Genomic DNA, 27,994 nt, shown 5'->3' with positions numbered 1-27,994 from the left:
CCATTTCCTCGGAGCGGGGCTCTTGCTCCCGCCCGGCTCCCCCGCACCGCCAGCCCGGCCCTGGCCTCCCCCGCCGCTGGAAACGCCATTCCCCACAGCCCGCCGGATGCACACCGGAGCTCGGTGCCTCCGCTCCCTCCACAGATATCCGGGAAAAAGATGCTTTTCCCAGGTGGAAGCAGCGGCACCCATCACGGCATGCTGTGCATGCTAAAGCCAGGTAGGGACGAGGAGGGTCAGGAATATGCAGAGGGTGGCTGTGGCAGGCATTCCTTGTTTTATGAGAAGGAATTAAAAAGGGACCACTTCTCGTCCTAACCTGTGATTTCCTTCCCAGTCATCCCGAGCCAAGCAGGAAGCAGAGCAGAGGGTATTAACAGGCGACGGGCCGACCAAGAGTTGGAGAGCATGACTGTACACACAGGGGAGCAAAACCAAATAAACCAACTGCCCAGCCTGCCTGTGACTGCTCATCATCCCACAGAGTGACACAGACACAGAGATAACCTCTAGGAAAGGCCCTAAGAACTCCATGAAACCACAAGTTTACCCAATGGATTTAGCAGCTTTACTCGAATACAGCTATGGGCACACTGAAGGGATGGGTGCTTCCTTCAGAAGTGCATTTGCACACAAAATCGCCAACACCACCTCCAGCAAAATTTTGCCAAGTAGGAGAATGCTTAGTTAGAAAGCAACATGGATCCCCAAATCTGAATGCGGGAGAAAGGCATCACCACACTCCCCCCATCTGTTTGAGTGGTGGTATGTTAATGGTCAGATTAAACTGTCAATTTCTACAAGGGAAAACAAAATAAATACAAATGGGTTAAAATAACCTCAGCTAAATCAAAAGGAGCCAGCATCACACTTCAGAACTATCTTTTAGTGTTTCTAGGATATCCAGCAGGCAAGTCCTTGAGGAGAAAAGGAAGGAGTCGCTCGCACCAGCAGAGGGTGTTGTGATTCTTCTCTGCTTGAGCACGGAAGGCTTCCTTTAGTCTGGTTTTGTACAGTCATTTTCTAGGCACTATAGTCTGTTACACGGCAACAAAACGCATTTAAGTTTACTGAAGAAGGACACAGCTTTGGCAGTTATGTCACAGCTGCTATAACACTACCCTTCACCTACCACTAAAATAGATTGACTCCCTCACTCCCAAGAACTACAGCTCTCCTCACAAAACACCCTCCTTGTTAGAAGGCTTTAACAATTTTAAGCGTTAGTTTTCAGTAACGTCACCAGTGCCTTCTGCATCAGCAGAGGAGGAATTGCACCATACAGATGCTTTTCCACAGGCCTAAGGTTTCCAAGGCATTTGTTACACCTGGGCAGAAGGCCACGGTGTTCCCAGAGCACCTGGCCGTCAGAAGAACCCCCATGATTATTCAGAGGTTCTCCCATCTCTGCTCTGCAGCCCCAGGGAAGCAGGAGGCTGGGGGTGGCACACCTCATGTGGCTTCCCCAACCCATCACAGACCCTGGCAAATGGAGACTGACCAGACCCACACATGGGGATTCACTCATCTTCCTGCACAAAGGCGTTCTTTTTCCAGCCTTTCAATGACGGGATGCCATACAGGCAACTGTGGTGGGTTTAAAAAAAAAAAAGAAAGAAAGAAAAAAGAAAATAAAGTTTAGCCACTTAGTCTGTAACACAATTATTGCAGTACTGCATTCCATGCTGTGCTTCTTAGAAAGCTTCCCAGTTCACTCCAATTACCAGGAAGAGGGATTAGAAGAGACCAGTAGAAGTAGTTCCCATGTCACATGTTAGCCTAGTAGAAAACACTAAAATGAATTTTCATGGTATGGCCATGCAACATCCATGATTTCTTAAGCTTCTCCAACATGTAACAAGACAAAAATATATTATGGTTTTTCCAAACACCAAGTGTTGTGAAAACCCCCAAAACAAAAACAAAGAACTCCTATTGCAACGTTCCAGCTGAGCAGGGTGACTCAAAAGCTTTCAAGCCACACAGTCGCTGCTGCCAAGTATGGGACACGTTGTGTGGCCCTGCCAAAACTAGAAGCCAAAAGCCAAAAATACAAATTAGCAGCTTTATTCCAGGGCCACAACAGTTCAGTAAAAACTTCCAAATCAGGCTGTCCCTAGGAGGTTCAGACAGAAGCAGTGAGTGCAGTTACACAGCACGCCCACCCACCCAAACCACAGCCATCATGACAATGTCACAGCTGTGGAGCTGGACACTCCTTTCTACCCATCCCATGAAAGTGCTCTTTGTGGCTACAACTTCTCATGCATGACAAGCTGCAAAGAGTAAGGATGTTCCCTGCCTGCTCCTACCACAGGGATACTCACAGGAGTACACACAAGCTCTGTCTACACAGGACAGGACAGGACAAGCATTTTACAGACCACCCAAATACAGGTTGCCCACTCAATCTTAATTCTGCCATTTTCTAACTGTTGATTCTGAATACACAAGATTCATATTCTTTAAGTCTCAGACTTATTTTGTACACAGTGTACCTCACTGCCGCAGAAAAAAAAATGGGATAAAGATGGCAGATGTTAATATAATGCATTCTCTTTCCAGTTGGACACCATTATTAAATAAAAAATATCTGCCAAGGACTCTACTGACAAAACTATTCTCTTGGAACTATACATCCCATCAGCATTTGCAGAAACAGTTGAAAATTCATTTTGTGACTGATCACGTCTCCCAACATTTCTGGCCTAACTTCCAACCAGCACCCAAAGAAGCCCAGAAAAATGAAAATTAATACTACTATAAAACATTAGGTATAACTACGTTGTGAGAAGCTTTATCAGTAGTGTATTAGTTTTAAGTATGCTCGATATAGCTGGCCTTCTTATACGAGTATGCAGTAACTGACTTACACTAGTACAAAATAAATTCATATTGTAATTACTACCTGACAATAACAGGTAAGACCAAGAAGTACTGAATTATGTATATTAAAGTGGTCAAATACTGTGATCCTTTCCATGTTCTCCATATGGAGAGCATCTACAGGAGGGCCACAAGGATGGTAAGGGGTCTGGAGGGGAAGCCGCATGCATGGGCACTGGCTGAGTGCACTTGGTCTGTTCAGCCTGGAGAGGAAGAGACTGAGGGGAGACCTCATTTTAGTCCTCAACATTCTCACAAGGGGAAGTGGAGAGGGAGACACTGATCTTGTTCCTCTGGTGACCAGTGACAGGACCTGAGGGAATGGCCTGAAATTGTGGCCATGTCAGGGGAGGTTTAGGCTGGATGTTAGGACAAGGTTTTTCACCCAGAGAGTGGCTGGGTACTGGAAAAGGCTCCCCAGGGAAACGGTCACAGCACCAAACCTGACAGAGCTCAAGAAGCTTTTGGACAATGCTCTCAGGCATATAGAGAGCTGCATCCAGCTCTGGGCTCCCAGCACAGCAAGGACAGGGACCTGCTGGAGCCAGGCCAGAAGAGGCCAAGAGGTGATCAGAGGGATGGAGCAGCTCTGCTGGGAGGAAAGGTGAGAGAACTGGGATTGTTCAGCCTGGAACAGAGAAGGACCTAATTGAGGCCTTCCAGAACCTGAAGGGAGCTACAGGAAAGATGGAGAGAGACTATTTACAAGGGTCTGGAGCGACAGGACACGGGGGAACAGCTTCAAACTGACAGAAAACACATTTAGACAAAATATAAGGAAGAAATTATTTATTGTTGAGGATCTTGAAGCACTAGAACAGATGTCCCCGAGAAGTTCTGGATACCACATCCCTAGATTGTTCAAGGCCAGGTTGGATGGGGCTCTGAGCAACCTGGTCTAGTAGAAAGTGTCTCTGGCTCATGGAAAGGGGCTGGAATGAGATGGTCTTTGGGGTCCCTTCCAGCCCAGGCCATTATATGATCCTATGTACAAATGAAATAATCTTATTCTGCTGAGATCTCAACTAACACCCAGGCATCTTCCACAACTTGCCAGTAAAGGCTAGTGTTTAATTTAGGTCTCCCACTGACTCAAATTCTCACCACAGCAACCTTCTGCAGATGTTTAAAAACCAGTAACTCCCAAACCCGGCACACTTTTTTTTCAAAAAGTGGATCTCAAAAAAAACCAAAAAACCAAAAACATAAGGCTGATGACCCACCCAGATAGCACCATTCACTTCTGGGGGGGTTCATTTCCTGCTTCAATCATCTCATATATTAACATAGGGATATTATCAACACTTCATACTACATATACTCATAAATACATTTTATTCTAATATTTAACTTGTGTCCTGATTGTGAATTACATGAGCATTTGCAGAACAATAAGGACTGTATCAGTGTTTAAGACTGTATTTTGCTGAATCAGGACCCTGAACTTTAATGCAGGTTTTTCTCATTGCTGTGCCAGTTTATTTTATTCAGTACAAAGCCACCAACAACCTTTGAGTTCTTCTGCTCAAGGTCATTTTTAACATTCACAAGCACAGCTTTTTGGCTGTCTGCAGAGCACAGAATTGTTTTTTAAAGTGGATTTCAGAGCAAAGTGATGTCTGGAAACATCTTTCAATAGTGAAAAAACACCCTTTAAAGTTGCCTTGATCAGTTGCTTGTTAATAATTCTACTTGGCTACCTTTAATACCATAGGCTCTAATTTTGTCTCCATCTCTGCACCCACCCATATCTGGAAGGTATAAACATGATATAAAATCAGTTTCAACTCCTGCAATCTCAACGTCTAAGCTACACCTCCCACTCTTAGCCTTTGAAGGCATCCAGTACACAGTCAGGTCCTTGAGCTCCTTCCCCTGTTCTGCCAGACACAACATTTTCTAAATCTGCACTTAAAAGAGGGATAAGGGTGGGGAGCTACCTACATTCAACAATAATTTGCAATATTTAAAAAAAAATCCAGAAGTTTGTTTATATTATGCTTTATAAAGTTAAACACAATTCCTTATTCCTCAGTCATCTTCTTTCATCACCCCAACTAACCTCCTTAAGCTTCTGTATCACTTCCTCCAGCCTATAATTAAGGACGTGGGATTGAAGGGGGTAATATAAAGAAGCACTTATTTTATTTACACTTCTGATTGTGCTGTATTAAATATTATTAGTATTTTATCAGCACCTGACTGATAAAGAAACATCACAAGCCTAGGAAATGAAGACAACAGTATGTTTTGGGGGTTTTTTGCTGTTTTTAACATATATATCAGTCTCTGCATCATCACTGAAACACTACATTGCCAAAGTTCACCTTCAAATACTCCTGTTTAAATACTCTGTTTTGTCTGTGCAAATCTCAGTACAAAGCAAGAAGCAGCATGCTGACTACAGAAAACACAGCTAGCCATGAAAATTGAAAAGATGGAAGTGTCTGGCAGGCAGGCAGGCATGTTTTGTATACACTGTACTTCCACATGTGTGCATCCACCTTAGGCATGCACACTTCACCCTGGTACTCCAGGCCACTGAGAAGAGAAGCCGACAACCAGAGAAGCCCAACAGAAGAGTGAATTACACTTGTAGGGTTCCAGCAATGATCGAACTGTAATACGGTTTCCATGTGTCCAGCAAAATAGCTGGAGCCAACAGCAGACAGCAGCGATTCCTGGTTAAGTGTATTTATGTACTCAGCTGCCAACAGCACTTCCTTCTCCAAAACAGGCTTCATTAATTCCTAGGTCTTGCAGTGGCTCAGACTCCCTGGCTCTCCAGCTAGTCAGGGTGTCAGAAACCCACCCACCACAAGTGTTCTCTTGATATTTTGTTATTTCACTTTACAACAGTCTCAATTTAGAATTACAAGGTGTTTTGTATTATACTCAAGACAGAGATTCCCACTTTACTGCACGCATCTAAATTTGCAACATACTAGGCTCTCTTTTTTTTTTTTTCAGCTTTAGAAATCCAAATGGTTATGAATCTCTAATACCTTTGTAAAATTCAGACCTCTTGACTATTTCTTAGCATAGAACACAAAAGTGATATCAAATCTCACACTAAAGTAAACAGAAACTTAAGGAGAGGAAAGTGAGATTTATCCTGTTCCTAGTCAAGCCATAAGCTTAAGTAAGGACCACTTCTTCACTTACTTAAGAACCAATAGTTTTAAAATACATAACAGAAATAACAAGAAGCAATGGCAAGAAATTTCCTAGGCAATTATCCTGAACTGCTCTCCTCCCTTTCTCAGAAACACTAGATGGATCCTTTTAGAAACAAAGCCTCTGATCTGTCTTGCAGCAAACACAGCCCCTCAGCTCAAACACAATGCCTCTATAAAATAAATACACAAAAGCGCCATACTCTCAGCAATTTTTCCCACTACAGCAGGTCTTAGCTTTCCTAAGCCAAACTACTGGTTTAGGAAAGCAGAGAGCACAGTAATATCGTTCTGCTTTTCAGAAGACACATCAGGTTTCTATTTAGTGCCTACCACAGAATATAAGTCCAGATTCTCAAGGTGTGCAAGTTTGTCTAAATCTTAGTATTTTGCCAGTAGTACAATTGTTACCACCACCATCCCCAGGCTGCCTGATTTAAAGAATCAGAAGTATGAAGCTTTCACAACTTTTTTAAATGCACACAAAGATTTCAAAACATTTACAAAACCCCTGTCACTTTTCAATTATTTTCATTTACGGATGACTAACAGTATGTCTGTGCCAAACACAGACATAAAACGCATTCTTCAAGAGGCATGAATCTACATAAAAACATGGATTTGCCAAATTAAAATACTGGGAGAACAACTATTTACCTCAAACAAAAACAAAAAGCAACTCAAAATTAATTTGTCAGCTCTCCAAACTTTCATGAACATCACAAAAATTGTTTGAGTTATTAGCAACGTACATAATGTGTATAATCATAAAAAACAGCATTATTCTATTGTTTCATCTTTCCTGATGTACAAGTGAACCACTGTTGAGAAACCACGGATAAGCAGAAATGCAGTGTTGGGAGAAGGCAAACTGAGTACTAATTTGAAAGAGATGAAGATGGAATCTTACTACTCTAAATATAACTCACATAATTTATAAAATAGTTTTATAGGTAAATATCAAATGTCCTCCTAGAGGCTGTCTTAACCGCAGAAAGTTAATGGATCAGCCATAATAGGGAGAGAATTGACAAAACTCTAAACCTTTCCTCCTTACTATGTTTATGTGTGGGTACTAACAAACATCAAACAAAGCATCAACAACAAATTACTGTCCGCAGAAAAAACAAAAGGACTCAGTTCATTTGCTCACAAGAGCAAAACAAACATTATAGCACTCTCCAAAAACATAAGATGACCAACAAAAACAACTGTACATACAGTTCATCTACGCAGATGGCTCTATGGTGTGTATCCCCACATCATCCAAAGGACCTCCTATGCTCATCGAGGCAGCCTTCCCCTCATCTGTCATACTTGACAACTGGCATCCAAAGAACAGAAAACAAATGTATATGGGAAGTACCTCACGGAAAATTTCCTTCCTTTAATTCTCTTATGTATGGACTCCACAGCAGGAACATTTTGGCCATGGAATATTCATGCTCACTACCACCCAACATCAAGGTTCATTTCTCTGTGAAAGAGTCTCCAAAGGATAATAAAGTAAAAGCCTGAACACTTGCAAGAAGCATGCAATAATGCAGGGAAGCAATAAAGATTACTCCTGCCCTAAGCAAAGGGAATGAATAGATAATCGTGGAAAAGAAACTACTAAGATGTTTCAAAGGCCTGCTACTTAAGAACACAAGAAGAACCAGGTTTTTCAACATAGCAACCATCAAGATCTAACATATGTCTTTCAAAGCAAGCTGGAGTCATATGAATTCATACAGACCTTTTTTTTTGTAATCCAAAGTGGAATGCCCAAGCTGCAGCGTGCTGGCCAGATCCAATCCACTGCAACAACTCATCTGGCCAGCTGCCCACTCCTTACTGTCCTCCCCAATGGCTAATCAGATATAGGAAGGAAGCAGGCAAGGGCTTGGGGAATTACCCTCACATCTGATTTCCCACCGCTATGTTTCATAAGGGCCTGCAGCCCCTGCTCTATCAAAAAAGCAGGGCGGAAATTACCACGTGTAGTGATGGTGCTCGTGTAATTCCATATGCCTGTTAATAAATATGAATGAATTTTGCTCCATGTCTGCTAGCACCACCAGCCCTGTGTAAGCACAACCGTGTGTTACCCACGCATTTCTGTTACACCACACCGTGCACACACCCTACCCCTGTTATCCACACCTCTACACACACCATCATCTGCCACCAGTGCAGCTCCCTGGGAAAGCTGGACACTAGTTCTCCAAACCAACAGGTTTTACACCAATCCAGGCAAGAAACGCCTTGAATTGGGGTGAGTTTCTTCCAAAACAGGCCCAGCTCACAGAGGAAGGCTCTCCATGCTCCCTGAGTAACATTTAGCTCTAAGTTGAGAGTGACTGCTAGCTGCCACAACTCCATCAGGGCATGCATACTAATGCTCTTGGACTGCTGCCATATCATCCATATATGCTTTATTACAGCTCATCTCCTTAACGTGCAAGACATTTATCTTTGATTCTTTCAAAATGAGAAAGAAAAAAAAAATCCCAATACTGTAGAACTGGTTTTAGTGCTGTTCAGACCATTTAACCTGGGTCACTGCAAGCTCTTCAAGCAGATGTTTCTTTGTCACCACATACAAGTATGAGCACCAAGTTATTTTTGCCATATTAACAAACTTTTCTGGATTTTAAGGGGTAGAATTCCTGAACAATGATCAGGTAAGCCTCTGGCCACAGTTTTTCCATTTATCAGCAGAAAGTTTAAACACTAAAAGTACATAAAGAGCAGATTAATCACATGAATCAACCTACCACCACAATGCTAGTCAGTCATGGGCAGCAGGGATGACAGATGGGTGATGGGACAAACTCAAAACTTGCCAATTTGAGTCCACAAATTCAAAGGCAGATCAATGATCATCACTAACAGAAGAGTAAGTAGATCTCAGAGACACCAACCAACCATCCTCAGAAGTATTAATCTCTTTCCATTCCTTAGGTACACAGTGAGACCAAGGAAAGCAACTGAGAAACAGAAAAATTTCAACAGCAATGGAAGCTCATTGATATGTACTCTTTGGAACAAAGGTACTGAACTAGAATACATTCATTTTAAAGTAATGAAACCCTTTGCCAATATGTTTTATTTAGAAGAAAAATTGTATGAAATGTCCTGCAAAAACACGACCTGTTCCAGAAACCTGAGAATTAGTGGTATGGAGAAAGAAGAAAGTAAAACCACCAGAGCTGAAATGCATACTTAACTAACTTGACCAATTATTCATAAAAATTTACCAGCCCACATAAAACCAGGATTTGCTAGTTTTTCATAAGTATAAAGAACCTTCTCTGTTCCCGTTTACTCCATGCCCAGTTTGTTGCCAAAAAATGTATAATACAAAATATCCTCACAATCTCTTTTAAAAAAATTTAGAGGTTTAACAAGCAATGATTAAAACTTGCTGAACTCAATAGTGTCCCTGTAAAAGATTTTACCCCTTTAGTCAGATGTAAGACATCTTAACTCTAGTTTTGTGGATGTAAACAAAAACACTGAGTAGACAGTCTTCTACCCTGAAAACAGGATTCATTTAAGAAAGAAAGTATTCTTGGCAGTTGATCCCTTGAGAGGGAAGCTATGCCAGATGGTGGAGCTGCTTCCCATGAAGGCTGGCAGGTAAGAGGTGAGCCCTGGGATCTGCTGGTCCCCCCTCCAGAGCAGCCACTACTCCTTTCTCTCAAAACAGCCAAAGAGAACAGCACAAACCAAACTGCAGGGGTCTCCAAGTTTTGTCTCACGTAACAAAACTTTTGCAATAGGCACACATAGTTGCAAAACCCCCAAAGAAACTGAATTTTTGCCATGCCAAACTTGGCTTTTCATCACCAAAGTTTTCGTTTTCTTTTTTTTTTTCACAAGTTTATGGAAAAAAAACATACTCTAGGGGAAGGTAATAGGGGGAGTATATGTTAAATAATCCATACTACAACAACAACAAAAAAATGGGGATGGATACAGCTGTTGAGGGCAAACATGAAAAATTATTGGTTCTCCTTTAAGGTCTAAAGAAGGATGAAATGTCAACAAAACATAAAAAAGGTGATAGTGACCACAGACGTTTGCAATGAAGGATCCCGTTGATTTCGCATCAAAAAAGAAGACACTCTGAAATAACAGATTTTCAAAAGGACTGATTGACAATACATTAAATAGATCAGTCCTGCAGAAGTACCAAATGCTAAGGGTGGCAGAATGAATTACTGCAGGTGGTGGCTGAAACAGAATGCTTATACAAGTTCAAGGAAAACCAAAATTAGTTTCTAAGGTAATGATGGAGCAGCAGCTTCAAATACAGTCACTTTGCCTTTTGTTCACACAAGGTAAATCTTATTATTACATGCCATCATTTTAGTGCACCTTCTAAGTCTTTAATATTGTACACCATTTGCCTTTTTTAATAAAGTAGGTTGTACATCCATTTCATTAAGATGTAACAGTGATTAATCTCAAGTAGGAAACACCGACACCATACCAAACGTGAAGCACTCGTACATGGATCAGACTGGCATTCCCAAAAATCGTATTTTATATGGACTCAGGCCACCCCAGACGTCAGATATGATTGTAAGGCGTTCTGAAAAGGATGAGCCCTGGTACTACAGCTCCCCCAAGCTGAATCCCACATACCAGCCGAGGCTGAGGTCCTTCCCACCTCATTTTCCCTCCCTGTGTTACACAAGAGGAATCATTACACAGTCCAAGGCTGTGTGACTATTTCAGCATTAATCTGTGTCTGCAAGACAACATGAGCACAGACATCCAGGGCTATGCTGAGCCTGGGCACTGTCAGAAGTTTGTCCTAAACTCTCAAAACATTTGATGTTGCTTCTACCGTATTCAAGACCTGACTGAAGAGTAAATCTCTTTGAATATGCCATGAAAGAGACGTGGAGGATATACAGCAAAGTAAACACTGCTTAGGGATAAGGCATAAATAAAGAAAAAAATAAAAAAGGAAACAAGAAACATCAAGAAGTACCCAACCCAGATTTAAAAGGAAAAAAGGCAAGGATTCAGGAAAAAAAAACCAAAAAACCAACCCAGACAAAAAAACATTAAGAGTGCACATCATCCCAAACAAACAAAATAAGCAATAATACAATGAAAAGCAAAGATTAAGAACAAAAAAAAAAGTGTATCAGATTTAAGCCAGATACTTTGGGGTCAGCCATGTTACATTATTTCCTACATTTCAATCAGCATGCACAGCTGTATCTTAATCCACATCAGTTTGGTTTTGCTACTCAGCTCCAGATGACATCCTTGTCCTTCCCAGAACTGAGACTTTGTTAGGGTTTGGTATATACAGCCTGCCTCATCACCCTGTGCACTTTTTAGATCAACAGAGGCACCATCTCTCAGACCTCTCCAACCTCGCCAGCAGCATCTTCTTCAAGCCCTTCAAAGACAGTGCCTGGGTTGCAGCCCCAGTACAAGAGCAATTCCTCAGTGCCTGAAGGTCAGAAAACACACATGAGGACTGGGAGAAGACTTGTGGAGGGCTGGGGAGTGTGAAACAGGGGAAAAAATACTGAAAGAATAAAAGGAGGGAAAAAAAGAAAGTGGTATTTCCAAATGTGAAGTGCCAATTAGGGGAAAAAAAGTGAGAAGCATCTCTTTTAAAATATAACTTTAGGCTTTAAAATACATTAAAGGTGAAGAATCCGCCTTACTAGTCAATTAGCTATAGCTTTGCTGGGTATGAATTCAGCTGCTAATTTGCCCGAGCTTTCTCCGCCCCCCGCCCTCCCCCAATCACTGTTTCATTGTGAAAGAATTTAATTATTATTTTCATTACCAGATGCATACATTATAAAATGAGCCTGTACAGAGACAATGAGCACTTTAAGAAAATAGGTGTAATAATGAGAATGATATGTTTACATTTTTCTGCAATAAAAATGAAGACATTCTCAACAAGGCTACTTTTTAAAATACGCTTGAATAAAAATAATTCATAATAATCATAACATTAAATGTGACACTCCTCCTTTTCTCTAAAAAAGGATTAGTCCAGTTCCTTAAATTTTAATACAACTCAAAATCAAATTAAAATAGGGCTTTTATTAACATCTCTATCAAAACCTTCCACAAAAATTTAACTCACATTTCACTCTGATAGAATAGTAAAGCTTTTCGGTTTTGTTCTTTAAAAAAAAAAAAAACAAAAAAAATCAAATCTCTTCCAGAGGCAAAGTATACTGCATACCCAAGGAAAGAATACTGCAGTCACTCTATAATATGCTGATATTCCAAATAAACCACCAAAAAATTCAAGAGAAAAAAACCTCAGAGTTTTCAAATTAAATACAGATACATGTGTATATTTATTTGGGAGTTCTGCAACATAAACAAAAATCTCAAAGCCATGAAGCAATAAAAACACATTTATATGGATATAATGGAAACAACACAATAGTAACATCCACATATTATTTACAATCCAAAACTACTGACTTAATAACAACAAAGCCTGAGTTCTTGTGCTTTATGTGACCGTAGTCAACAACACAAGGCAAAACTCTGCTTTCACCCAGGAACCATGTTCAATAAATCACGTGCTGCCCATGGCCCACCAAGCAGGCATGGGGTGATTTACAGGTGAGCACCAGGGCTGTCACCAGCACAGACCCGCTGCTCTCAGGAACAGTGTCCCCGTGGAGCTCCTGTCACACCCGCACACGCTCACCTGTAAATCACTCACTGCCACAGGGACACTCCATAAGCCACTGCTTCCAGCTCTTGGAAGTCTCCCCCTGCTCCAGAGCTGGAGGAACTGCCCGTGTGCACTCAGGTCTCACCGGGACTGTGCCTCCAGAGTTGGGATCCACCCCTGGTGTCCACAGGCACCAACACCACAGGAGCAGGGAGTCACCATGGGCTGGCTCCTGCTGCCCATGCAGAGATGGCACAAGGGCAATGCCCTGGCAATGCCTCAGCATGAATTGCTGGCCCTACCTGGGCAGACCTCTGGTGGCCCTGGAATGCCAGCTTCCATTTTGGAGAGGTGTTGAGTCTTTACTCAAGTAGGATGGAGGGCATCTGACACTTAACCACAAGCCATAATAACAGAGCAACGTGCTCTCCCCATTCTTAGATGTGGATGCCAAGCCAGGATTCACTTGACCAAATGAAGATGTTTACAGTGTAGGTGTCTGAATCTGAGCAGGTCATGTTGGCCTCTCTTTGCAGCCCATGGGAAGAACTCAGCTCTTGGACTGAACTCCTCCTACAGAACATGTCAAAAGGAGGTCAAATGAATCACATCCTACAAGTGCCTGCTTCTGCTCCTCGCCCGACAGGAGTTCTCCAGGACTCCTTCTTCTCTTTGTTGGATACATTTAGGGTTTTCCCTCCACTTCCAGTCAAGAGTTAGACCTTAATAAAAGGTGAGACAAAGCCCACACTGTCCTAACATCAGCTTAATCCTCCCTGTTTAAAACTGAGTAACAAAGCACTGTTTGTGTAAGTTCCCAGCATTTCCCACTCAATAAAGTGGGTGCCTGATCCCAGGTAACCCCAGACCTTCACATAACTGCTTTCAGTTACATGACTCCAATTAGTGTGTTTATTTCAACATTATTTGTCAGCTTGCACTTATTCCTTCAGTACTTTTCCTCTCAGGTGTCACAAGAATTGCCTGACTGGGTAGCAACTCTTCTCATTAGCACAGAAACTTCCTCTTTTTGTTGCCAGTCTTCAAAAAAGACTTGCCAAAAGATCTCTCTCTTTATGTGGGACCTATACATTTTCTTCTACCTTATTTCCTTAAGTTCTCAATTTCTTAAAACATTTTCCTTTTGTCCTACACTTAAAATATTACCCAGTATCTGCTGAAACCTGTTAATCTTCCTTTGACTTTGAAACAAGCCACCGGCTCAGGTTTATCACCTCCATTATCTCTTACTTTTGATTGTAGAGTCCTCATTTTTACTAAATAGACAAGAACTAAAGCAATTAATAGTCTCAAGTTCCCTAATTCTACTTTCCCAGAAACAACTAACATATTTTCCTTACTTCTAACATCTAATTCCTCTTCTTTCTCCTCCTAAATGGTATTCCCAAAGCTCTCCAGAATCCACACTGACAGGAAAAGGGTTAAAATGTGTTCAGGAAAGGGAGGTAAGTAATTTTTTTTCTAACCTGTCCAAAGCAGACATGGCAAGCTGAACTCCCTTATCCTGTAGGGCCAGGCAGTGCCTCACCTGAGCAAAAAGGGACGTGATATTGATGTACTGTTAGAAATTGGTTCCACACTGAACTAACAAGTCCTAGTTGCTTAAGATGAAATTTATCTCCCCTCTTCCTTCCTCGTATCCTTCTATAACCAGAGTAATCTCGCTTGGCTGTTGGGCATTTGCCAACAATCGCAGCAGTTGTAGAACAGAGCTTTTCCAGGCCAAAGTTATGACTGTATTTATATTCCAACAGTTCGTCGCTCCAGCTTTGGCATGCAGTTGCCATGTAGCACTCCAGACAAAATCCCTCCTCCTCAAAACTGCTTTTGATCCTGAACATTTTCCCTCAACAACTGATCAACGAATGGCACAGCTAAGAAAAATGCACCAAACACCTTCCCCTGGGGCAAAGTGGTCCCTATTACAGCCTGTTCAGCTGTGAAACCTGGAGATGGTGCTTTAAGCTTAAAGCACTTGGTGATGGCTTTAGTGGTTTGACAAATCTCTCCCAGCAGGAAGGAAACTTTGCATGCCTGGCTGTAGAGTATTTCACAAAGCTGAAAGAAAATAGCACTTATCTAAATTTAACTTGCCATACTTTTAAACTGGTCTGTGTGAGGAAATGTCTTTTGCTTTCATTTCATGCAAAACATTCAATTAAATTCTCTCAGGAAAAAAAAAAACCCTTCCATAATAAGGCATGTATGCTATTTTTTCTTTCACATATATTTCACTTATCTACCCACATGGCTCAAGTGGAAAAACCTTGGTGCAGCGATTATAAACTCACATTAACCTGCTTTTCTTCAGGGGCAAAGGAGAACAGGAGAAGCACTGAGCCATTCCTCATCTCCATAGGCAAAGAAATAAGATAGGCCTGGCGCAGAGCCCGCCCACCAGACCAGGTTGGGAGCACATTCCACAGGCAGAAGAACTTCTCGAAGAACTTCCTGCCAATGGCTACTTGACATTAAAAACGAGCATGATCTAGGTCAAGTATCCCAGTTGACATTAATTGCTAGGTTGGATCAAAAAAAAAAAAAAAAAAAAAAAAAAAAAAAAAAAAAAAAAAAGCAGGCAGCCTCTCAGCCGGAGCTCAGGTCACATTAGGCTTAAAAGTAACCGAGGCCAAAACCTTGAATTGTACCCAGAAGCCAAAAGGAAGCCAGGCAGCTGTTGAAGAACTGCCCGAGCATGTTCCTGCCGCTCCTGCCCGCCCTGCCAGCCGAAGCTGGGGAGCACTGACCAGGGACTGGCGATTCCATGGCCTCACACAGAGGTCACAGCCACAGACAGCCCCTGGGACATGCCACCTCATTTCTCTGTGTCCTCATGCACAAGGTTGGGGGCCTGCTGGCTGTACCTTCCTCAGAAAACCAGCAAGTTACAAAACACTTAGATAAAAGGACAGGTGAAGTGCTCCAGAGGCTGGTAAACTGTAGTAGCACCTGCCCTTACTGCTTTATCTCTGTTTGCTGCTTCTTTTATCTCTGCATACTCTGAAGGTAAATCATGTGCCATGTCCAGCTGGAAAGAAAAGATTACCTGGAAAAGCAAGTCATCTTTTGATTGACCAGAGCAGAAGAGCAGGTGACTCTCGATTACCCGGAAAATCCAATGCCAAGGAGGTCAGATTCTGGAACAACTGCTACCATGTGAAGGGTACATCCTTCCACATACTCTTCCCATTATTTCTGAAAATGTCTTAGAGCAGATGACCATTTTCAGGTACATAATGAGTTCAGGACAAGAAGAAAAAACCCCATGAACCCTTACAATTAATACAGCTGAAACAGAAAACAACTATGGGTTCATCTTACTTATCCACACACCTTGAACATGCAGCCTTTTATACAACAGGCATAAAAGGAACAAATTAATTTTTAAAGAGCAAAAGATGAAAATATATAGCTGTGCTCCATAACTCATAGCAGGTTTCCAAATTGTAATCAATATTTTCTTTTGCCTTTAAGAACTTAAATTCAGCAAAAATGCTGAATCTTAATGCTTTTTAGATGTCCAAGTGCCAGAAATAATAATTTTATTACAGATAACTGTATGTGATTAGAGTCTGACTGTAGTTTTTGAAGTTCTTTGCAAAGCCAATATGGGTTAAGTGCCCATTTGTATTGTTATAAAACTTCTTTACAGTACTGTAATAGAATACTCAGGCAGCAGACTGAGCTAATATTTAGCACACAACCTGATAACCTTATATAGACCCAAACACAGCTGGAAAACCTAAAGTCTACAGCAAGTTCAACAGTATTTGTATTATTTTATTCAAAAGTTTAAAAATACAGGTGTCAAAATAACTCCTCAAAGCAGGAACAATATTTGAGAAAAGGAACTTATCAGTCAATAGAAGCATTCAACAATTACAGCAGGTGCAGTACTATGGACCATTGACAGCTTCTTTAGTCCAAAGACAACATAAAAAGGCTTTCTTTCCCCCACATACAAGCTCTTTAGCCAGTAAAAATAACTAGCACTTTGTCCAAGATTTTACAAATAACAGTCTGGGGCCAAGTACAAAGCTACGTCAAGGATAATTTTCTAAAAACCTAGCCAGTGCCATTTAAAAATAAATAACCAAAATCAAACCAACAACTACAACAACACAACCCAAACATAAAACATACAATCTAAAAACATATTTACTTAAGAAACTGGGTGGTTTTTCTACTTTACAGAACAGACCCAGGTAGGGCATAAAATGTTCAAATATTATGACAATCAAAATTAACGCAAAAAGTACTTGTAGGAAAAAGTGCATAGCATTTCTCTGTGTATGCCAACAGGAAGCACCACAGTCTGCTTGGATCACTGGGAGAAAGCCTGGTGACCCTCCCAGCAATTATGGGCTAGAGCAGATCTTTCCCATGCCCATTGGGACTTTAGGAAAAGGTTGTTCACTGAGAGGACAGGCAGTCCCTGGAACAGGCTCCCCAGGGAAGAGGTCACGGCACCAAGGCTCCCAGAATTCAAGGAGCCTCTGGATGACACTCCCAGCCATGTGGTTCAGTGTTAGGTAGTCCAGCGAGGAGCAGGGACTCACACTCAATGAGCTTTATGGATCCCTTCCAAATCAAGACATTCCGTGACTTTATACACATGCTTTTAGTCATAACAATGTTGATAACCTATTAAGGCTTTTCAAAAGGTTTTTCTGATTTGGAAATATCCAGTTGTGCTTTTTCTACCCCTTCATTCACAGAAGGGCGTCAATACTTTGTGTTAAAATCCCTGCAGTCTTCAGAGCAAAGCTCTTGAACACCTGGGGTTACCTACAGAAACTCCTAATGCAGACAGCTAATCAGCTGCACAGATTAAAGATGGAAATGAATGGTCTTCATAAATTCCTTTTTGTTGTTTTTTTCTGAGTTGGTTTTGTTTGTTTAAATTAGCTTCCATTACCAGATGTATTCAGAAGTTACTGCAGCAATATCTGCCTTTTCATCCAGTACTAGGCTAGAATAGTCATTTATTAACCATGGCAGAGTTCTATTTTACAATGAAACAATGTAAAACTGATGAGTCAGGGCTTGTCTTTTAATAAAATTTCCTTTAGCCAAACTGGAGCAGAGTATCTCATAAACCTGATTTAGAAACATCCTCTACTTAAATACCTGATTATGTGTTTACTTTGGAGAAGTGCTAAAAATAAATAAAACTGGAAAAGGAAGACAAAATAAAGAGAGGGGGAAACCCTCAGAAAGCTTCAAACGCTGACACAGTCTCTCAGAAGCAACAGTCACCCTTTTCTTCAGAGAATCACCTAACATATGTTACTCATTTTATTTATTAACTTTTACTTAACTCTTGCTGCTGCTCATGATTATCTGCAAGGAGGCTCAGGTGAGCCTACTGAGGAGGGAGGCAGCAATAAAATGTATTAAAAAATCATCACTTCCAGTCTCCTGCATTCCTTTACTTCCACTTGTGCTCTCATGCAAAGCTTTCCTTAGACATCCTCCAGCTCTCCCAACTCTGATCAGCAACACCACTCTATTTTCTCATCCTGCAATGGGCTCAAGAAATGAAGAAGGCACAAACATTTATGCTTTAATATGACAAATAACTGCACATCCCTAAAACTGCTCCCATGAGGGCAATACCACAGCCCTGCCTGTGCCAGTGAAGTGGCAGGACTGAAACTGAGCTGCAGTATCAATCTGTGTACTTTATCTGTAAGGAGTCACTCCTGCTATTCTCTTGTATTTCCACATCTAATTAAGTGAGTATGCCCAAGCTTTTCCTCACATGTGCAATGCCAGCCTTTGTGCAAGCAAAACCTCTCATTATTTGACAGTGGTTTAAAATGAATATTCTTTACTGAGTGCTAGACCAGTGCCACTGAATCCTGACTGCACCATTCATTCACACAGGTAGCAGAGCTTCTGCCTCCACACAATGAGCTCAAGTAAGAGAGGTACTTGAATTTCCCAGACTAAAGCCTTCTAATCTCCAAGTCTAGCAAGAAGAGACATACATATAAAAACTAAAATAAGGAACATTTGCTCTATTTTTTTCTAAATACAGACTGTCTGATGAGAGGGCTACCTGTTGTCATACCTGGCCTTAGTTTTGTCCTGTCTCCTCCACAGGCTAATCTCATGCAATGCACTGCCACGAAGATGTTGCCCTCCCTGCTAGTCCTATGCAAGCATCTTTTTCCAGTATTCTATTGTTAAATAATGACTCCATGCAACTAAAACCAGGTGTTTGTCCGTGCTAAACTGAAGTAATGCTGGCAATAAGCCTGTGGAACCCTAGGATGGCTCTCTTGCTACAGACTTCCCTTCTGGATGCTCTGGCCAACTTAATACCCCACTCATTTTAGCCTGTCAAATTTTAATAGTCCCATTCTTACCCTGTTTTAGTGTCTGCATGTGGTTTTCTGCTCCAAAACACAATGCAGTGCTATTTCCAGCCACCATTTCTGTGCTCCTGTGTTACAAAACACTCATTAGCATAGGAAATGAAAACCACAGCCAGACCTGGGGGGTGGAATCACTTGTTCCCTAGGTCCTTCCAACAAAAGGAAAGAACAATTCCCAAACCACCAACCCAAGAAGACCCTACAGTTTCATCAGTTTTCATGCTAAGCTCCCCCTGAAATCAGTACCTGGTATGGGGTTAAGGGAGTGACTCCTCCTTGGAAAGGCACATTTACTGCAATGTAGCTGTTAAATGGAACAATCAGAACAAATGTTAGTGTATTAGAAACAGTGTGAACTGGTCAAAAGCTCAACCTTTACCTCTAAAAAGAGCTCACTTTGTGCAGGCAATAGGGCTCTTTCCCCTAAATTTAGGTGTGTTCCATTTAAGCCTGATGTTCTCTCACACTCAGTGTCAAAGCTTATGAGAGCAGGAAGCACTGAAAGCAAACCAGGACAGGTTTCCCATAAAAATGGAATAAATATTTTTAAGCATCAAAAACAGTAAATTTGGCATGTTGAAAGAGATGCAAACAGCTATCCCTTTAAAAAGCCTCTTTTAGGACCAAAATACTTTACACTCCTTTTCTCACAGCTATATGTTCACATGCTCTAATCTATTTTTAGAATGTCCTTCCTAGATTAATTTTTAAACTTGAGTCTGGACACTTCTCACCCTCTCTCTGCCCAGATATCCCTGTTGAGTCTGTTCCACTACTGAAGGCTGCAAGGACATGGAAGTCAGCCTGCCACAGGTTTGCATCCACCCTTTCCCACTAAAAGCAGAAAAAAACAACACAAGGATAGAGAGCCTGTAGAGAGGAACAGGGCACAGCACTTACAGGGCAAGAGCCATAACTTCCTACAGCAGGCATGCTATTACAAGTACTTTCTGTCACAGTAGATGATGACTTAAAGCCATCTCATTAAATGCTGCAAGGCTTAAAAAGAAGGAAAAAAAAAAGAGCTGTTCCCCAACTTTCAAGGAAAAGAGTATAAATAAGCACACCTGCCTTCATCCATAGAGTAACCAGTCCAGACTTAGGCTTGACAATATCTCTCTAAGAAAATAAACCCACCACAGACTTTACAGGATAAATACATAACTAAACCTGGCAGTTCTCTTCACCCGATATAATTCTACAGCTTTAGCTATGTTAGCTCACAAGTGTCACAATTTTAACCCAAGCCTGTTTATATGCTTTTATTTAGAAGGGTCTTGTACCTGCAAGTCTGTATACATCACAAATCTTTTGAAAGGAAACAGATTTCAGACAACCACTGATGTCAGTGTGAACTATTTAAGGAGTAGTAGGTTGCTTTAGACTAAGCCAGTTCTTCCCATTCCACTTAAAAACAGCTGGGGAAAAAAAAAACAGCAATGTAATGGTGATTAAAAGGAGTGGGTAGGGAGGAAGGGATTTAACCAGCTACTTTACATGAGATGCTCAATGAGCAATTTCTGTGGATTAAAATTTAATCTGACACTAGTTCAGACTTCTGCTATTTACGTGCGTAGTCGCAAGGAGTGGTAAACAGCACTTGTAAACTGAGAGGAAGCTGTGCCCACAGACCACAGCATATCAAAATATCCAGTGCGGGTCAAATCCAGACAAGTCTCCCAGCCATACCATGGCCTCTGAACTCCTCAAATAAACTTCTGCATTTCCAGACAAAAATGTTCTCCACATTACACATGAACAATCTGCAAAGACTAAAGAGCACACATGAGGTAGCCAAGAAGAGCTAATAAAAGCACAGATATTACACCTTTTTCTTCTCTTCTCTGATCTTATTTTGGTAATTACCAGTTATTTTTATGTATCTTAAGAGACTCGCTTGTAAATAAGAAATATAGGAACACAGTGCTGGAGCACACCAGCACAAGCACAGGGAGTCAGGACTCAGGAAAGTGAGTTTACGAATTATGTTTACACATTTTTAATACAGTCTAATGATTAAATCAAAAAGGAAACTAGGAAGGATATTTGCCCTTATCTTAATTAGCAAGGCTGTTTATGCAGGCTGAAAGGTAAGCATGTGTTTGTTTCTCCATCTCATTTTTATGTATTACAACTGAAGAGCATTGCATTATTTGAACTCTCGAAATCATAAGTAGCTTCCAAACAATTTTTCCACGAATGATACTTAAAAATGTTACATTTGATCCATCCAAGTAAGACCTATTTTACCCAGAAAGAATAAGGCTCTCATCTACCAGAAAGATTCAAAAGCATGCAAAATAAACATAATTCCCTTCCCAAACTTCTATCAATACATTCTTCCTCCTAAAATTTCCACAAGTAAATTGCATCACTACAAGTTCAATTATGCCATAAAGTGGCTTTTTGCCCTAATTCTTCCAAACAAGAATCTATGAGGTCATTTGATTGATATCTTAACTACGGAATCTAAATTGAGATTGAAAACCAATCAACAAAACACAACCCCAAAACTGACAACACCTAAAAAGCTGATCACAGTAGGTGCTTCATGCCAGACACATGGAAGGGGTTCAGGAACTGTAAAAATGATTCCCATCCATTACTTCCCTCTCACTCTCAGAAGTATTTCCTGTTCTGAGTACCACCAGCTCTACTAGACTACGTGAAAGGGCACGTAAAACAGGTATTTCTCCTATCTATGTGATATCTGCAATATTCAGAAATATTGCAGTATCTCAAGTTACTTTCCTGAATTATTTCAGCAACCACCACTATTTCTACAATGCAGGTCATCCTGCCAGAGTTTTCTGAATCCTGAAGATTATGTCCACGGGACACCGACAAGTTTTTAGATTAAAAAAAATTAAGAAAAACCACACATAGGCAGCTGCACCTCCAAGCAAACTCTCTTTGCTCAGCAAGGTACAGAGGCGAGTGAGGAGATGACACACCCTGGCTTGTGCCATCTCCCTGCAGGGAAGGGACCTTCTGCACAGGAATGGAGCAGGTCACCAGGGCCAGCAGCACCACCACGGATAAACCTGACAAAGTCCACCTGCCACAGCACCAAGCAATAAGCTAACAAAAATTAGATCAGATAGCAGACCTCCAAGTGTTTATAGTCCATGACTCAACTTTCCCTCCTGTACAGTGACCTTTACGGAGGACAGGAAAAGGAGGCGAGCATGCTTATATGTTAAATTCATACAGTCCATTATCCAAAAGAGTAACTGGTATCAGAGGCTCCAAATTTACTTAAGAAGCAGAGCAGCAGTGGCTTATGATATCCCCAGAAGGCCAGAACAGAGGAAATTCGATTGTTTTTGTGCTCCTGGTGTCTTGTGAAGCATGCACAATTTTTCCTCAAAAAGTAACAACAAAGTCGTAAGGTAGAAGACACAGAAGTAGTGTGATCATCAGCACAAAGAGGATATTTTAAGACCTACCTTAATACTCAAGTTCAGTTTTGCAGAGACAGAATACAGCTGACATTTGCCTGGACAAGACAGAGCTAGAGGAATACAACATTGCAACCCAAAATACTCAGCATTACCCCAAAAATAGTGTCCAAATAGTGTTCACTTCCTCTATCAAGTGTTAGAATACTCTAAAAACAAAAGCAGAGCAGGGTAAGGCAAAAGTGAAATTGCCTGGAATGCCTGAAGGGCACACTGAACAGATCCTTTTTTCCATTTAGGAAATTCACAGCAGAGTATCACTAATGGTAAAACTTGAGGTCCAGAAGATAAAGTTCAGCAAAGTGACCTTTTATGCATTTCAGATCAAAAACCAGCTGGGTCATATGCATGCTCAGATAGCCTTGGGCATATGACAAACAAGCTTAAAAAAAAAAAAAAAAGGTTTGTGAGCAAGCACTCCAGAAAATTCTACTCAAGAGCTATATCCACAAGACACGCTCAATCTTTCATGTTTGATATTGTAATCTAAAGACGAGACAGAGTTCAGTAAACAGTAAATGTGATTCTGCACAACCTTGTTATCTTTTCATCTCAACAGTTAAACCTATGTGAGGGAGTGCAAAGAGGTTACAAAATACTATCAGCACAGTTTATTAAAAAGTCTTTTTGCATTTATTTTGTAGCAGGATAAAATTTAAGGTAGCAGAGACTTCACCACCACTGTCAGAGGACCAGGGCGGATTCTTTAAAAATCCTTTGGAGTTCCAGAGGCAAGAGGAAATTTTTCTTCAGGAGATACTGCACTCTTACGTGACCAATGTTTACCAAATTAGAGCGGTTTTGCTTTTAGTATGTTAGCTAACCAAAAGTGAATGGCAAAGATGCATAGATTCTTCCCTTATTTCTCATAAACAGGATCCAAAGTAACAGATTACGGGGATTTTTCTGCTGGTTTTGCCTTTCCTCCCCATAGCCATGCACCTCTAGAGACCCATTATTCTGGGAGTTCTAAGACTTCAACACATGATCTTGAAATTCAGGGAAATTTTGGACTTGGTGAACTCAACAGCACCACCCCCGATTTCAAAACGGAAGGATTCCACACTCCTCTGTGGTATTCCACCTCTCCAATGCCCCCAATCTTTTTGGATCATTACATTCTGGTTTTGAACTTTAGCTTCTTATCTTTGTCACATCTCACCCAAAGAGATTTTGCTGTCCACCTTCTGAAAGTACCTTCAGATCATTTCAATTTATTGTTGTTAATATAAATTCAAGAGAAAACAAGCTACTATCCTATCTTCACACTTAGGAACGAGAGAACAGAATCTGAAACATTCAGCTCTTGCAAAAATGGGAGGGTAAGGGTTGCTCTTGGGTTTGAGTTACAGAGTATTTCCACAATCTAGAAACAGTCAAATAAGACTATCTATTGAATTAATAAGTATTTGAAGGATATTCTCATGGCTACATACTTACTTTAGCACATAAAATTCAAGTAACCAGAAGAAAGTTAGCTACCTCAACAGTAAGGGGCCCAGATGCTTCTCTTGTTAGATGAGAGAAATTACAAAAAACAAGTACTCTGCAAATTAAGGTAAACACAGCCAGTAGTCCTCGTTGCCCAAATGAATAAAGAACTCCGAGCAGACAGTTGTGTTCACGTTTCACATAGCTTTGTCCTTCCCCACCAAACTCAGTCCAGTGTAGGACTGCCAAAACACCCTTGCTTGGATCCCCCAACCTAGCAGGGATGGCTGCTTCTCCATCTGGAAGCTGCAATCCTAGAAAAACACCATGAGACAAAAAAGGTCTGGGAAAAGGTTTTTTGGGGTCTTTTTGTTCTGTTTAGTGTGACACTCGTCACGTACTCATTTCTTTGCCAACTACAAAAACTCCAAGTGGAGGGAAAAAAGAAACAACAACCCACTCAGGCAAGCAATTTTTTTCCATAAATGATAAGCAAAACAACTACAGTCAAACAAAGTTGAAGGCTACTGGCAAGAAAATAGAGGCCTAGGCCCAGCTCCTTCTATTGCCTGAGAAATGAAGGCACAAACCAGTATCTTGATGTTCTTCCCTGCTGTTTCATGCTGCTTTCCCACTGTATTTCTGCAGCAGTGGGAATAAAGACAAAAGAAGCACCAAAGAACAAAGCCTGAAACTCATTCTGGCAAAAACAGGGAGGGGAACAAAAGACAGAGTGGAAGTGGATGGACTACTTATAGCAATTATTGTCAAACGTTTTTGCACTTCCTTCCTTAATGTAGCTCCTTTGGTACACAAAGGCCTCCAAATAGTTCTGAGAGGTTCTCTTTGTAAAACAAGGAGAAAGGAAAACTGTAATAAGACTATGCAATGAAGATAAATCTTCCCAATAATGCAAGCTCCAGGAAACACATGGAGGTCAAATAAAACTATTATTTGCCTTTTCAAACACTATTTTCCTCAGCTGCTAAATAAAAACATTATGAAGGCATTTTACACAGTAAAATTTAACCTTCTATTAACCTTCCATATTAAGTAAACAAACCTTTCTAGCCAATAAGCATCATTGTGAACTCTCCGAGATGATAAGCAATACCTTAATTACATTCATTTACATGACTTTGAAATTGTTCCAGACCAAAGTCAACAACTACAAGGTCAAAGAGTATGGAAATCTAAAATAAGGAGAAATCCATAGTCGGCCAGTTCACAAGGATTGTGCAGCATCTTTCTAACCCAGTTTGCAAAGGCTCAGGGATACAAACCAGGAACTTGCTTTTCATCAATTAGATCAAAAAAGCAAATCCTTTAAAACACCAAAGACAAAGTCCATCCCTTCTTTTTTTTTTGAAGACTATTCAATGTTGAAAGCAATGGACACTTCAGAATTGTTTTTAATGTGTAATGGCCAATCCAGCTGTATGAATACCTTCTACAAATGTTTTATAATATCCTAAATTAATAACATAATAAATATAAAATATAAATATAATATTCTAAATAACATATACTCTTAAAAAATACATCCCTATCACTGAGAACTAGCAAATATTTGGTATAGTGTCTTTATACTTAGGAATGCTAAACTGACAAGTCTGCAACTTTTAAGATGCTACATGAACACTGTCATTGCTTCACCCATGGCACACTTAGAGGGGGAAATGCCAATAATGCTCAAACAGCAATTAGAAAAAACTTTTAACAATGACTGTTTCAAGAAACTTCATAAAGTATGACATGCCCTGAAACAGCAGAAAAGTATAGACACAGTCCATCCATTTCTAAGATATTAGATAATGGCTCAGATATGATCAATAGCAATCAAATTAGCCAAAAGGGAGCACACATGCATGCTGCACTGATGGATCATTTCAGGATTACATTTTGTGTATTATAACCACAAAATTATTACAAATATACATATACAAAAATCTAAAGTACAGCTTTTGGATTTAGGCAGTCCAATATCAATACACTGCAGCTGACAACGTTTTCTTAGTATTAAATTAGGTAAAACTCCCTGCACCCTACTTTACTAGCCAAGCACTTTTTATACAACTCTCAAGCCAGGAACCTTCTGCAATTTAAGTATGATTTAGTGCAAGAGAAGCAATGAGTATTATAAAATTTATGCTTGTTCACCTTCTCTCCCCACAGAGAAGGGCAAGACGTTTTTTCATGTAAATATGTATTAGATCCAAATCATTTAAATAGATATTATTCCATAGAGAACATGATGCTGCATATGCCCATTTCAGCTCCATGTTACTAAATAAACTGCAACATAATGATGTTGCCTTGCTCATCCTAAAGGACACTGTAAATACTTCTAGGCATTTCAAACAGAAGTAAAAAGGAAAAACTAGGGTGGCTCTTACAGAGCTTTCTAAAGTGAAGACAAGTTACTGGCAAATTAGGAAATCTCTTTAGAAACAGGTCACAGCTGCCACAGAAAAAATATAGCCCAGGTACAAGGAATCCTTACAGTATGAGTAGCATTATCATTGCTGTCATCCAATTTCATTTTCTTTTAAATGAAGAAGGGAAAGATAATCGCATTTGCAAGGAGAAAACCAAGAAACTTTAGTCAGGTGACTACTTCTAAAAGTTAATGTAGAAATGCTAAATGCAGGGTGCCAAATGCTAATTTGTCTCTAATATGTCTCAGTTATATTTAGCTACAAGTGTCACTGCTTGAATGGAAAAGAGACAGAACAGGGAAACCTTAAAAATGAGATCTTTAAGCATGACTTTTAGGTGAATGCATACATCTCCCTGCTTTTCACAAAATGCACCAGAAGTTAATCAACATCTTACATAAAATGCAATATAAGCTAACAATTTCTTTCTAAACCATGTATATATTTAAAGTGAGGAGGACTGTCATTTGACTTGAAGCCATCACATACCATTTGGGCCACAGTCAGTTATCTTACAATACAGTCTGACCTCTACTTGATTTTAAAATAGGATAATCACCTTCAACTGTGCATGAACCTTGAACATTATCAAAAACAGTTATATTGCATCAACGATTTATTAATAGTCTTATATTAATAGTAATGTAACTTTGACTTTACAAAGTCATAAAGATGATGAGAAACACAGTCAAGACTTATTGTGCTACCTATTTTATTTTAGGCTTCTAAGGCAACCTCATGACACAATCAGAGAAACTATCCTGAAAGTAAGAGCTACAAAGGAAAAACAACAGAATGTGCATGTATCGTCCCAGTTCGACAGCAGAGCAGGAAGGATACAGACAGCATAAGAAGTTCAGACAAATGAGTTTCAGATGCTGAAACCTTTCAAGTACCAAAACTGTCCGGCAGCCAATTGTGCTTGGAACTGCAGGAGTGTTCATGCTGAGACAGGTAACCTCTGGACAGCACAGGAGCAGCGGCTGCAGCGAGGAAGAGGCGTGAGCCTTCCATGGGAACGCGCTAAGCCAGATTCCCCTCCCAAGGAAAGCGCCCAAAGCCTACAGGCTCACACTCAAAACAAACCTGAGGAAGGAGGAAACGTTCCTCCCTGAGTGTTTCTGGTTCCCAGCTCTCAGCGTGGCACCCCTGCCGCGCGGTCACTTCTGGAGCTGCTGGCCCCGTTGCACCACAGTTCAAACAAAGAGCGGCTAAGAAAGCACAGTATTCTATAACTGGCATTTACAGCATCGGCCTTGGACTCCTAATCTTTACCAGACGGGCACACAAATCAATCTATCAGCTCATAAAGGTATGCTTTTTAACCTCCAAAACAGATGGGATTGGCCAGAAACGTCTGGCATGTCAAACTGCTAATCGAGGCTGCCCTTTGCACAAAATAACCCACTTAAGTTGAGGCATGGTTGCACTGTAACAGACATTAGTCTGTGGGAAACCCATTTAACTGTCACATACTCCCGCCACTCTTGCTCTCCCTTAATTAAGCCTAATGCCTTATGCTTTGACCTTTTGT

General features: G+C 40.7%; 1 protein-coding gene and 1 long non-coding RNA gene across 8 annotated transcripts in view; one reads left to right on the top strand and one right to left on the bottom strand.

Moving 5' to 3' along the window:
• The window catches only part of NRIP1 (nuclear receptor interacting protein 1), a 102,579-nt gene that overhangs the window by 35,621 nt on the left and 38,964 nt on the right, over positions 1–27,994 (bottom strand). The gene's annotated exons all lie outside the window — the stretch shown is intronic.
• Positions 98–27,347, top strand: LOC135294947 (uncharacterized). Its single transcript, XR_010356943.1, has 3 exons — positions 98–220; positions 9,009–9,097; positions 27,182–27,347. It is a non-coding gene; the product is annotated as an uncharacterized LOC135294947 (long non-coding RNA).

This window comes from Passer domesticus, chromosome 2, assembly GCF_036417665.1.
Source record: "Passer domesticus isolate bPasDom1 chromosome 2, bPasDom1.hap1, whole genome shotgun sequence".
Taxonomy (NCBI): domain Eukaryota; kingdom Metazoa; phylum Chordata; class Aves; order Passeriformes; family Passeridae; genus Passer; species Passer domesticus.
Note: the sequence above shows the minus strand (reverse complement) of the source record. Positions and strands in the feature narration are given on the sequence as shown.